The sequence below is a fragment of the Ranitomeya variabilis genome, chromosome 2 (assembly GCF_051348905.1).
Source record: "Ranitomeya variabilis isolate aRanVar5 chromosome 2, aRanVar5.hap1, whole genome shotgun sequence".
Taxonomy (NCBI): Eukaryota; Metazoa; Chordata; class Amphibia; order Anura; family Dendrobatidae; genus Ranitomeya; species Ranitomeya variabilis.
The window spans coordinates 1,085,488,965-1,085,501,720 of record NC_135233.1 but is presented as its reverse complement, the minus strand read 5'-3'; the positions used below and the strand labels follow the sequence as shown (position 1 = coordinate 1,085,501,720).

Here is a 12,756-nt window from a genome sequence, read left to right as displayed (position 1 = left end):
CTTTAACGGCACTTGCGTTAACGCAGCCCTTTTGAACGCATGCGTTGAATGGACTGCACTAACGCAATGTTAACCTGGCCTAACAGAAAAAAATGCATTTTTTATATCATGATCTGTATATATATATATATAATTATATTTATCTTTATTTAAAAAAAACAAAAAACAGAATTAGTAATCTTGCAGTTTTCACACTGGCCACTAGGGCATTTTTTAGACTCATACTTCCTGTCCTCGCAGGAAGTGCTTTCAGCATGCTCATTATCAGCAGAGGCAGGATTACAATGACAGGTAAACGCACACAACTGATAACACAGGATCTGCTCCCCCTCCTTCCACAATAACCTTTCAATTGCTCATTAAATGCTTCAATACAAAAGATAGGGTCGAGGTCTGACCATTGTGACTAATGAACATGTGCATTTCCTGAAACAACAGGAAATTGGAGTCTAAAAAATCCCAAGTGGCCACATTTCAAGGGTTTTTTTCCCAAGAGATTTGGAGTTTTTGTGGCACCCCAGGAGTTCAGGTACCACAGTGGTAGTGCCTTCCTATCGGGGAGGGTAATGCCATGCCTGGAGACAGGAGGGATCCCTTTGGCAGGTAATCTTACATGCAACATTTTCTGAATTCAGGCCAGAAGGGGGAGCTCTAAACCTGGTTAAAGGGGAACTTCCCTATATACATCCTGGTCTGGAGGAGGAGTTTTTTTCTTTTTTGTTACAGCACAAATTAACTTTATTTTTCGTGTTTCAGGACGGTCTGTTGAAACGCGTTGTGGCTTGACCCCATCATGTGTCAGAGTTCTCTGTTCAGCGCTCCTTTGACTGAGTTCTATTTATTTTCCTTTTTTCTTTTCCTCTCTCGGAGGTATTCGGCTGGAGCTGCGGTGGCACTCTGTACCTTTCCCACACTGGGGCTACCTCTCTCAGCACTCCTTAACAATCCGCCTGCTTTTGACTTTCCTTAACCATTTATTGTATTTTCGTTTTCCCAGTCCGGGAGTACTGGATTTAACGGGGGGGGGGGGGGGGGGAAGGAGTGTAACACCACAGGTAACCGGTTGTTACAGTGGCATTGCTTTCCTCACGGGGAGAGTGATGTCATGCTTGGAAGCGATGGAAGATTCCTTTTAACAGATAATTAGCACATACAACACCGTTCTGACTTGAGGCCAGAAGGGTGAGCTCTACACCCGACTTCAGGGGAGCTGCTCTCTCTGGTCAGGAGGAGGAGTCAGGTGCTAAGTAGTTGGGGAGAGTTAGTCAGTTGGTGAGAGGAGAGTGAGGGGTGAGGAAGGAAATCTGGGGCCGTGCAGACGAGTGATTTTGCAGCTCCTGGGAAGTAAAAAGAGAGCAGAGCAACTTGTAAAGAGACTGAAAGGAGGAAGGAGCAAAGGAGAGTGAAGAGCTGGAGAGAGAAGCTGCGACAGAGCTTCCTCGAAGCTGAGCGCAGAAACCGGGCACCGGGAGCCCGAGGTTGTGAGGAACTACAGGTCCCACGGCAGAACCGGAGGGCAGGAAACTAAAAGGGACTTGCCCACATAATACCCGAGGTACAGCAGCAATCAGAGTCTGGAGTCACTGTGGACAGAGACCCCAAAGAGACAACTCAAGTTGCCTACCATGCAGGTACCGTCCCTGGACAGGGAAGAAAGAGAGCCTTGTTAGAGAGCTATAGGCAGCAAGAGACTAATAGACCAGTGCATAGTGGAAGGCTCTCAAACTGACCTGTCAAGGGTATTTCCACCTGTCCTTGGGCTGCCTGGACTCCATTTTACCTGTTTCCGGTACCCTGGACTGAGGCTGTTTAACACCAGTAAACCAAGTAAAGTCTGCAACCCTGTGTCCTCCATTTATTTGCCAGCATCCACCATCCCTGCCAAGCGCACCGGGAGCCCTGGGGACACCGCTTCACCTGTGGGAAGTGACACCATCTTTGCTGCAGTACCATCGCCCCAGAGGACCCCTTTAAGCAGCGTCGGTCACCTCTGACCGAGAACTGCAGGTAGCGTCATGAACTTTCATTATTTCCACAACCCCTTTAAAGACCGTCCCTTTTACTTGGGCACCCAGGGCCACGGACCCGGTCGCTGCCACCGTGACCACCCCATTAGTTGCAACTGGACCCAGTACTGAGTATCCCCACTGCCCTGACAGGTGACTCATTTTGTATAAAGAAAAAATTAGGAGATTAAAAAAAAATAACATTTTAAAAACTAAACACCGCTGACATTTCCACGCACTGGTCAGAACTAAGTGAATGGTACTAGATGTAGGAGTGTGGAAGTGATCTCTCGTGACCCTCTTACTAACCAAGTGGCTTCAGTGTTGGACTGGACCGCCCCACCAGGAATCCATATGTTTATTTTTGCTCTGCCATGTTAGTGATGTCTTTTGCTGACCCTTTTGTTTCATGTAGTGAAGTTGTTGAATTGTTTGATTACACTTATGTAGTGTGAATGTGCTGCTTTTGGGTGGGATCTGGATGTGTGGAGATGGCTCCTGGCCTAGGTAGAATGAGTGAATCTGAGGATACAGGTGAGTGTTGTTGTGGTGCACGAAAGTCGGAAAGATGTGCATTGTGTATTGGTGCTGCCCGGATATGGGTGTAATTAGCCTCATTCTTCCCACCATTCGAGATCAGTCATGGAAGGCATGAGGAGGATCAAATGTGAGATGCTGATGATCCTTGGCTCTTGCTCTGCAGCGATTGGGAGCCGAGTGTCATTCTACTAGGTTCAGCTGCGGAGGAGACAGAGAAAGCAATTTCTCCATCTCCTCTATGGTCTGTCTCGGCATATATCGGACTGCACTGGGTAACATCTGAGTGCAGTCCGATGTTTTACTCCCACCCATAGATTTGTATGGATGCGAGTGAGTTTAGTCTCACTGCTAATCGCATGAGAAAATAATCGCAGATGTGAGCTGCCCCAAAGTAGAACACTGGGCCAATCAAGATTTTGCCGATGTCATTGTAGACGTCAATAGTAATATACATACTGTATATTCCTGTATATATATATATATATATATATATATATATGTAGCAGAAGGGCCTGAAGGAAGCCTCTCCACAGTGCAAGACATATGATAGCCCGCATAGAGTTTTCTAAAAAACAAATGAAGGACTCCCAGAGTATGAGAAATAAGATTCTCTAGTCTGATGAGATGAAGATAGACCTTTTTGGTGATTATTCTAAGTGGTATGTGTGGAGAAAACCAGGCATTGCTCATCACCTGCCCAATACAATCCCAACAGTGAAACATGGTGGTGGCAGCATCATGCTATGGGGGTGTTTTTCAGCTGCAGAGACAAGACGACTGGTTGCTGTTGAAGGAAACATGAATGCGGCAAGTACAAAGATATCATGGATGAAAACCTCTTCCAGAATGCTCTGGACCTCAGACCTGGCCGAAGGTTCACCTTCCAAGAAGAAAATGACCCTAAGCACACATCTAAAATAACATAGGAGTGGCTTCAGAACAACTCTGTGACCATTTTTGACTAGCCCAGACAGAGCCCTGACCAAAACCCAATTGAGCATCTCTGGAGAGACCTGAAAATGGCTGGCCACCAACGTTCACCATCCAACCTGATGGAACTGGAGAGAATCTGCAAGGAAGAATGACAGAGGATCCCCAGGGGGAAAAAATTGTTGCATGGGTTGGACCAAATAATGGAAACACCTAACGTTTTGGCATCATAATCTTCGAACATGTGATAAACATGCAAACCGTGACATATGGTAATGTTTTGTAGTGGATTATTTGTGTTATGTGATATGTGTATGTAAATTAACTGTTTGTTTTGCAGAATTGTAAGAACCTTGATGAGAACTTGATACCAATGGCAGACCTCTCGGATTTTCAAAGAGGCCAAATTGTTGGTGCTCGTATGACAGGTGCTAGTGTAACAGAAAGTGCCCGAATGCTTGGCGTGTCAAGAGGTATTGTCTCCAAAGAAATGACTGCGTTTGAAAGAGAAGGAAAAATGTCCGCAGCAAAGCACAGGTCCGGCCGAAAGTCAAGGTTAACTGAGCGAGACGGTCGGACTGTAAAGCGAATTGTGAGAGAGGATCGCAAGACCACAGCTCCGAAAATCACTGCTGAGCTCAATGAACACCTACAGAACCCAGTTTCTATGAAAACTGTTTGTCTTGAGCTGCACAAATCTGGATTCCACGGAAGAGCTGCAATTAGAAAACCTCTGCTCTCAATGACAAATATTTCCAAGCATTTAGAGTGGTGTAGTGCAGCGCCCCAGAGTCCTGGTCGTTGCAGTAATATCGTCCTTCCACCAGGGGGAGTGATATTACGTCTTAAGGTAATAAAGGAGATCTCCTGTTCAGGTATCACAGCCACACCACACACTTCACACTCCAGTCCACTAGGGGGGAGCAAAGGTTCTTTCTATTAGGCCACTCCTCACAGTTAAGTAAAACTGGTGGGTTGGTTAGGAAGTAGAGAGAAGCGAGCTGGATTCCATCCAGTGAGCATCAGACGGAGTTCCTGGTTGGAGACCCAGAGAGAGAGGTCTCCAGGCCTAGATGGCTGGAGCAAGGCCCAGCCAGATCCAGACTACGGTCTGAGGAAGAAGCGGGTCCACGGAGCTGCGCCTGCACCCCATGCGGCAGCATCCAAAGAAAGAGACATTGAAAGGAAGCATGTTCTAGTGAGTGAGAAACGAAGGCATAGCAACAAGTGGATACCAGAGAGGATAGTAGACGCATCCTTCTGGTGCGCGTTCCGGTAGCCAGAATACCAAGGGAGTAAAGTGCTCTACGCCATTACTTAAGAGACTGGCAGGACAGTCAATTCCAAGTTAGCTGCCTGACCTAAAATACCTAAGACGACACGGTGGCAAATTGTGGGGGTCGGGGCATCTCTAGGGTCCCTATAAACAAGCCTCAGGCCATTCTGTCATACGGGTTTTGTTCTATCCGACCACGGGGAACAGAGAGAAGAGTAACAGCAGTGAGGACTTCATTAGAGCTTAAGCAAGTGAGGACCTACTGTGTTACTGTGCGCATAGGAAGGCTATTGCATTCCACCTGAATAAGGAGATCCAGTGCCTTGGACTGTGGACACTAAAGCCTTCAGTAAAAGGTAAAGAGACTGCAACCTTGTGTCCTCGTTATTTCCTGCGCCTCACAACTTCTACCATCACCATCTACACTTCTGGGAAGCCCTGGGGATACACTTCACCTGTGGGAAGGTATACCATCTTGCTGCCATAACATCACCCCAGCGGACCCTTAAGCAGCGTCGGTCACCCTGACCAAATACCAAAGGTGGCGTCACGATCACTGTACAAACTTTCCCCTTTTATTGGGCGCCCCTCAAAGGGCCACGGACCGGGTCAGGCGACCGTGACATCCCCCGAACCGAAGGACCCGGTGCCGAGTACCCCATTGCCCTTGTATGTGGGGGCGCTCCAGTAGAAACCTCCAGAATTGGTCCCTCGAGCAGTGGAAACATGTGATACTCTTAGACGAATCATCGTTTACCCTATTTCCGACCTCCGGCCGAGTCTACGTTTGGAGACAGCCGAAAGAAGCATTCCATCCAGACTGCCTTCTCCCAACCGTAAAACATGGCGGAGGTTCTGTGATGATCTGGGGTGCTATTTCATGGAGATCCGCTGGGCCAATGATATCCCTTCATGGAAGAATTAACAGCCGAGATTATTTAGGCATTTTGGACGACCAAGTGCATCCAGTGGTTCAAGCACTGTTCCCGGAGGGGAACGCCATCTTTCAGGATGATAATGCACCAATTCATACAGCTAGAATCGTTAACGCATGGCACGAGCAACATTCTAATGAAGTTGAGCATCTCATCTGGCCCCACAATCCCCAGACCTCAGCATTATTGAGCATTCATGGTCGATTTTAGAGATTCAAGTTAGACGTCGATTTCCGCCGCCATCGTCGCTCAAAGAACTGGAGGGTGTTTTAACTGCAGAATGGGCTAAAATTCCTTTGGAAACAATTCACACCTTGTATGAATCCATACCTTGGAGAATTGAGGCTGTAATCGTCACAAAAGGTGGACCTACACCATATTAAACTAACTTTTGTTGATGTTTCCAGGTGTTTCCATTATTTGGTCCAAACCCTGTTGCATCATTCCCAAGAAGACTCATGGCTGTACTAGCTCAAAAGGTGCTTCTACTCAATACTGAGCAAAGGGTCTGAATACTTATGACCATGTGATATTTCAGTTTTTCTTTATCTTGGTAGTTCAACTCACATGGCGGTATGCAGAGGTAGAAAATAGGAACACAGTCTCTTTAAATCTTTGGTTGGTTATTGTTATGTGGCATAAACCAACAAGAAGGAAAAATAAATGCAGCCTTTCTGGCTAAAACAGAAAACAACAAAAAAAAAGCAAAAAAAATCACCATGTGCAGAAATCCGCACACATCCAGCCTCTGCTGTTATCAATGAAGTTACTAATGGTCATCTGATGAATATTCTGTCACACTGAATGTACTTGGGCAAATCATCAAGATCCGCTGCTGGCAGCTGCTGTGTGATCACCAACCAATGATGTGTCAGATGTGCTCAATGGGAGACAAGTCTGGAGATGCTGCAGTCATGGGAGCACAGTTAGGCCATACAGGATGCTCACTGTAGCATCAGTAACATGTGTCCTGGTGTTGTCACATTGAAAAACAGCTCCTAGGTCACTTTTATGTTCCCTCATGAATGCATTTTCATGACACTATCCGCATGGTCTCTGGACCAATGTCCAGCTGTTAATGTATCTCTAATAAGAAGCAGTGAATTCCCTGAAGAGCCCTTTCAGGATGTGCCACTAATGAGGAGAGACTGCCTTCTGCTGGCCAGGCGAAATCAAGAGGAACCAACTTGTGCTGGAAGATTTGCACGGGTAGCGACTTTGTGTGCTGCACCTGATCAGGTGGCCACAGGAAGGACTTCCTTGATATGAAAGCACTGCACCCCAAACCGCAGACAGATTTGGCATCAATGAAGAGAGTGGAGTAGACGCGCTCCAGGGATGTGGCTGAAGCCAGGATAACAGGCTTCAGCGGAAAGTCTACGTATGCCATCAAGGTGTTAGCCATCGACTGACAAAGCCGGGATTCTGCACAGGAGGACTCTGAGTTCCACCTACGCTTCATGCCCCATGCCAGTAAAGCTCAAGAAACCAGACATTGCCCATGAAGAACTGAGGCCCAGTCCACCCTGTCATAATCCTAGGAGACTTCCGTCAACAGTCAAGCTGAGAAGAGCAGTAAGGAGACTGACTCAGGAGGGACACGTCTGCAATTGCAGAAGGACATTGCATTTGGACCATCACTTCCAGCTATCCTGTATGGTACAGGTTGGTGCATGGGAGGCTCAATGGACTTTGATAGACTATTTCAGAGAGAAACTTGCGGTCCAGCAGGAAAACCCGGTGACCAGAATTGCAGAAAAAGCTTACGTAGTGGCTCCCAGAACATTGACATTAGATAAAGACTTCCTTGACTTTCCAAGTTTATTGTTATTATTTGAATGTTAATTTTGCCAAACATGGTGCTATACATTATAGCCATACATCTCCATTTTATTCTTGCCTGTTTGTTTAAAAAATTGTGTGGTTTGCTCAGATGCAGTTTTGCCAACTTTAGACGTGTTCCCATGTTCTTTGCAGAAAGAAGAAGCTTCCTCCTGTGATGCTTTCAAGCAAATTATAAATGTTCAGTCTTTTTCTAGTTGTACTGTCATGAACTTGAACATTTAACATGCTAACTGAGGCCTTTAGAGTCTGAGCTGTAGCTCTTGGATTTTTTTTTTTCATTTCACCGGCTATACTGACTTTGGGGATGAATTTGCTTGGACGTCCACTGCTGGGAAAACTGTCAACTCTCTGGAAGGTTTTACATTTTTAAATAATTTTTCTTACTTAAGAATAGTGGGTTCCAAATAGTTTGGAAATTGCCTTTTAATCCATCCCAGATTGATGGGCAGCAACAATTGCTTCTCTAAGGTCATTCCTGATAACTTTCCTCTTTGGTGTTACGTTAAGAAATGCCTGAATGCTCCAGACCAGCAAACTGCCAGAACTTCTGCTTTTATAGAGGTGGTGACACTTGCTGATGAACAGTTAATCCAGCGCTTTTGAATAGCAGAACTAGGCAGTTACTTCTTACTTGTTACTTTTTGATTATGACGTGATACCTAAAACCATAGAGAAAGAGATCGCTAATCTATAAAGTCCAAAGATGCCTTGCACTTCGTAGTTCTTGTTGCATGTGTAAGGAAAGCAAATGTGGAGCTGCCAAAAGCAATGTGAGCATGCAGCAACTGCACAGCAGATAACAGCCTGGAAAATGTTGCAGGTCCCTGTTACCACCACAAGAGGTTTTATCCAGATGGTGCAGAGCTCATTACAGTGCATTTTGGATCCTGTGTGAGCAGGACTATGATACAATAGATCAGGTGAGTTTAGGAATCTTTTATATTTTTCTGAACTTCTTTCACATGAAAGTTGAGCTGAACTTTCTACACATGTATCACCCGAGATGAGCTCAGAAGGAAGATAAACGTTATCAACTCTCCCATCAAAACAATCTCACAGATGGTTTCTCAGTTAGCTCATTCTGCAGCCATCAATATGCCTGGAAACAAAGAGCCTGCAAAAAGCCAAAAGATGAAAACATTTCAATTAAGACCAATTGCAAAAATTATTTCTAGCCCAAGATACTTGTATTAAAGTAGAATAAGGTATCTTTATCCTTTCGCTTAGTCCCCCGAGGAGTAGTCTTCGTAAAGGCTGCAGCGTCTGGAAGAATGTGCCAGATACCCAGGCCATAAAAATGATTGCAGGATGCATATAAATCCATGGTGAGGATACACAGCACTCGGCATTATTCCGGGTTGTGTAGGGCGCGTTTGATCAGCAGCCAGTTCTCTCTGCCGATTATACTCACAATTACCGTCTGATACTGGAAACTATTAATTAAAGGCTGTAAGTGAGGGAACACAGGGCAGGCGGTATAATGAACCTACGAAGGATGCTGGGCAGTGAAAGGGTTATGTCGCAGTCATTAAATACTGCATTTCTAATTAAAAGCCTGCTAAGTCTAATTAGCATCTTCCGAGAGTTAATTAAAAAGGTGGGCAAGAAAAAAAACATATAGAGAAGGAAAAATACGCACAGGGTTTGTCGTGTTAAACAATTAGAAAAGATTAATATTATATATACATATATATACTGCTCAAAAATATAAAGGGAACACTAAAATCCCACATCCTAGATATCACTGAATGAAATATTCCAGTTGTAAATCTTTATTCATTATATAGTGGAATGTGTTAAGAACAATAAAACCTAAAAATGATCAATGTAAATCAAAACTAATATCCCATGGACGTCTGGAGTTGGAATGACGCTCAAAATCAAAGTGGAAAATCCAATTGCAGGCTGATCCAACTTCAGTGGAAATGCCTCAAGACAAGGAAATGATGCTCAGTATTGTGTGTGGCCTCCACGTGCCTGTATGACCTCCCTACAATGCCTGAGCATGCTCCTGATGAGGCGGCGGATGGTCTCCTGAGGGATCTCCTCCCAGACCTGGACTAAAGCATTCGCCAACTCATGGACTGTCTGTGGTGCAACGTGACGTTGGTGGATGGTGCGAGACATGATGTCCCAGATGTGTTCAATCGGATTAAGGTCTGGGGAACGAGCGGGCCAGTCCATAGCTTCAATGCCTTCATCTTACAGAAACTGCTGACACACTCCTGCCACAGGATGTCTGGCATTGTCCTGCATTAGGAGGAACCCAAGTCCAACCGCACCAGCATATGGTCTCACAAGGGGTCTTAGGATCTCATCTCAGTACCTAATGGCACTAAGGCTACCTCTGGGGAGCACATGGAGGGCTGTGCGGCCCTCCAAAGTAATGCCACCCCACACCATTACTGACCCACTGCCAAACTGGTCATGCTGAAGGATGTTGCAGACAACAGATCGCTCTCCACTGCGTCTCCAGACTCTGTCACGTCTGTCACATGTGCTCAGTGTGAACCTGCTTTCATCTGTGAAGAGCACAGGGCGCCAGTGGCGAATTTGCCAATCCTGGTGTTCTATGGCAAATGCCAAGCGTCCTGCACGGTTTTGTGAGCACAACCCCATCTGTGGACATCGGGCACTCAGACCATCATCATGGAGTCGGTTTCTACCGGTTTGTGCAGGCACATACACATTTGTGGCCTGCTGGAGGTCATTTTGCAGGGCTCTGGCAGTGCTCCTCCTATTCCTCCTTGCACAAAGGCTGAGGTAGTGGTCCTGCTGGGTTTTTGCACTCCTACGGCCACCTCCATGTCTCCTGGTGTACTGGCCTGCCTCCTGGTAGCGCCTCCAGCCTCTGGACACTACACTGACAGGCACAGCAAACCTTCTTTCCACAGCTCGCATTGATGTACCATCCTGGATGAGCTGCACTACCTGAGCCACTTGTGTGGGTTGTAGAGTCCGTCTCATGCTGCCACGAGTGTGAAAGCACAACCAACATTCAAAAGTGACCAAAACATCAGCCGGAAAGCAGTACTGAGATGTGGTCTGTGGTCCCCACCTGCGGAACCACTTCTTTATTGTGTCTTGATAATTGCCAGTAATTTCCATCTGTTGTCTATTCCATTTGCACAACAGCATGTGAAATTGATTGTCAGTGTTGCTTCCTAAGTGGACAGTTTAATTTCACAGAAGTTTGATTTACTTAGAGTTATATTCTGTTGTTTAAGTGTTCCCTTTATTTTTTTGAGCAGTATATATATATTTATAGTGATATAGCGATCACTAGCGGGTTGGGGTATACTCGTTTGGCGGCAATGTTCAACTCTGAGCAGATTCTCATTTAAACAAGTCTAAACTCTGGATTATTATAGCATCATAAACCTCTCTATAACGCATGGTAGGCTATATGAACCGTGAAGAGCCCACAAACAGTCCATTCCAGTCTGGTTCCATATACACGGTTCAAATGCCTGACATCCGTCAGAACACCATGCCCCAGGCTCTGGGTTATCTGGCTAAGGCTACGTTCACATTTGCGTTGTGCGCCGCAGCGTCGGCGCCGCAGCGCACAACGCAAACAAAAACGCAGCAAAACGCATGCACAACGCTGCGTTTTGCGCCGCATGCGTCCTTTTTTTAATTGATTTTGGACGCAGCAAAAATGCAACTTGCTGCGTCCTCTGCGCCCAGACGCGGGCGCCGCAGCGACGCATGCGGCGCAAAACGCAAGTGCGACGCATGTCCATGCGCCCCCATGTTAAATATAGGGGCGCATGACGCATGCGGCGACGCTGCGGCGCCCGACGCTGCGGCGCACACCGCAAATGTGAACGTAGCCTAACAGCACCACAGGTTTTCCCAGCCTGGCTTCCTCTGGCTTCTGTCTGCAGTCCACACCCTTCGTGTCTCCTGGACCTTCAGGAGCTCCAGCCAGCTCCAGTGTCACACATGGACTGTCCTCCATGTGCTGCACACAGGAAACAAATACGACCTTCCTGTCTTTACAGGAGCACACCCCTTGGGAGGTATGTGGTTAACCAGTCCCACCCATCACTTCTGGATAACCCTAAATTCATCCCTTTACTAAAAATACAGGTTTGTTGGACTACAAGCCCCAGCCACCTGTCCTGGATTCAGATGGCAGCAGACTTCTGTCTGTACGATACACACCTTTTCCTCCTTACACCACTAGTTGGTACGGCACATAATATATATATATATATATATATATATATATATATATATATATATATATATATATATATATATACAGTTTTGCTCAAAAGTTTACTTACCCTTGCGGAACCTTGGCTTTCTTGGCCTTTTTTTTTAGAAAATATGAATGATAACACCAAAACTTTTTCCCCACTCTTGGTTCGTGTTTGGGTGAAGCCATTTATTGCCAAACTACTGTGTTTTCTCTTTTTAAATCATAATGACAACCCAAAACATCCAAATGACCCTGATCAAAAGTTCACATCCCCTGGTGATTTTGCCCTGATGACATGCACTCAGCATAGGAAGCAACTGAGATTACAGGAATTGAGTAGTTCATTTAGTCAAGACAATATTAAACCACGTGACCACAATTCAAAACAATCTTCATTCATTAAAAAGAGTTGCTTTTATGTTTTTACACTTTTTCTAACACAAACTAAGAATAAGGTTAGAGGTTTTTTTTGTTAAGGCTAGGGTTACAGCTAGAGCTAGTGCTAGAGCTAAGATTGGGCTAGGGTTAGATATAAGGTTAAGGTTAGAGCTAGTGGTAGGTCTAGGGTTAGGGCTAATGTTGTTGCTAGGGTTAGAGTTGGGTTAGAGCTACGGTTAGGCCTAGAGTTAGGCCTAGGTTTAGAGCTATTGTTAAGTATCTGGCTAGGGTTAGATTTAAAGTTAAGTTTAGGGCTAGGGTTAGGCTTCGGATAGGGTATAACTAATAACATTTATGTCTGATTTCAGAAAAAGCAGAAAATGCTAGAAGGTCAAATTATAATTTTACTCAAAATATGACACATTTGTTTGCGAAATAAGAAACTTAATATTGCACTGGTGATGGAGACACAGGGAGTGCTAACAGTTCACAAGCACAAAACACTTGATTTGCTCTGGGTGCTAGTTACTAATGATGGGCGAGAATGTTCGGTACTTGATCGAGCATAGTGGTGCTTAAGATGCTGGCTACTCAATTGACTATACGAGTACTTGGGCACCATGCTCGATTCCTCAC

The 12,756-nt window shown here is 45.5% G+C and overlaps 1 protein-coding gene across 1 annotated transcript in view; it reads left to right on the top strand.

The window, feature by feature from the left end:
• Nucleotides 1-12,756, top strand: part of PKHD1 (PKHD1 ciliary IPT domain containing fibrocystin/polyductin) — a 785,044-nt gene that overhangs the window by 164,942 nt on the left and 607,346 nt on the right. The gene's annotated exons all lie outside the window — the stretch shown is intronic.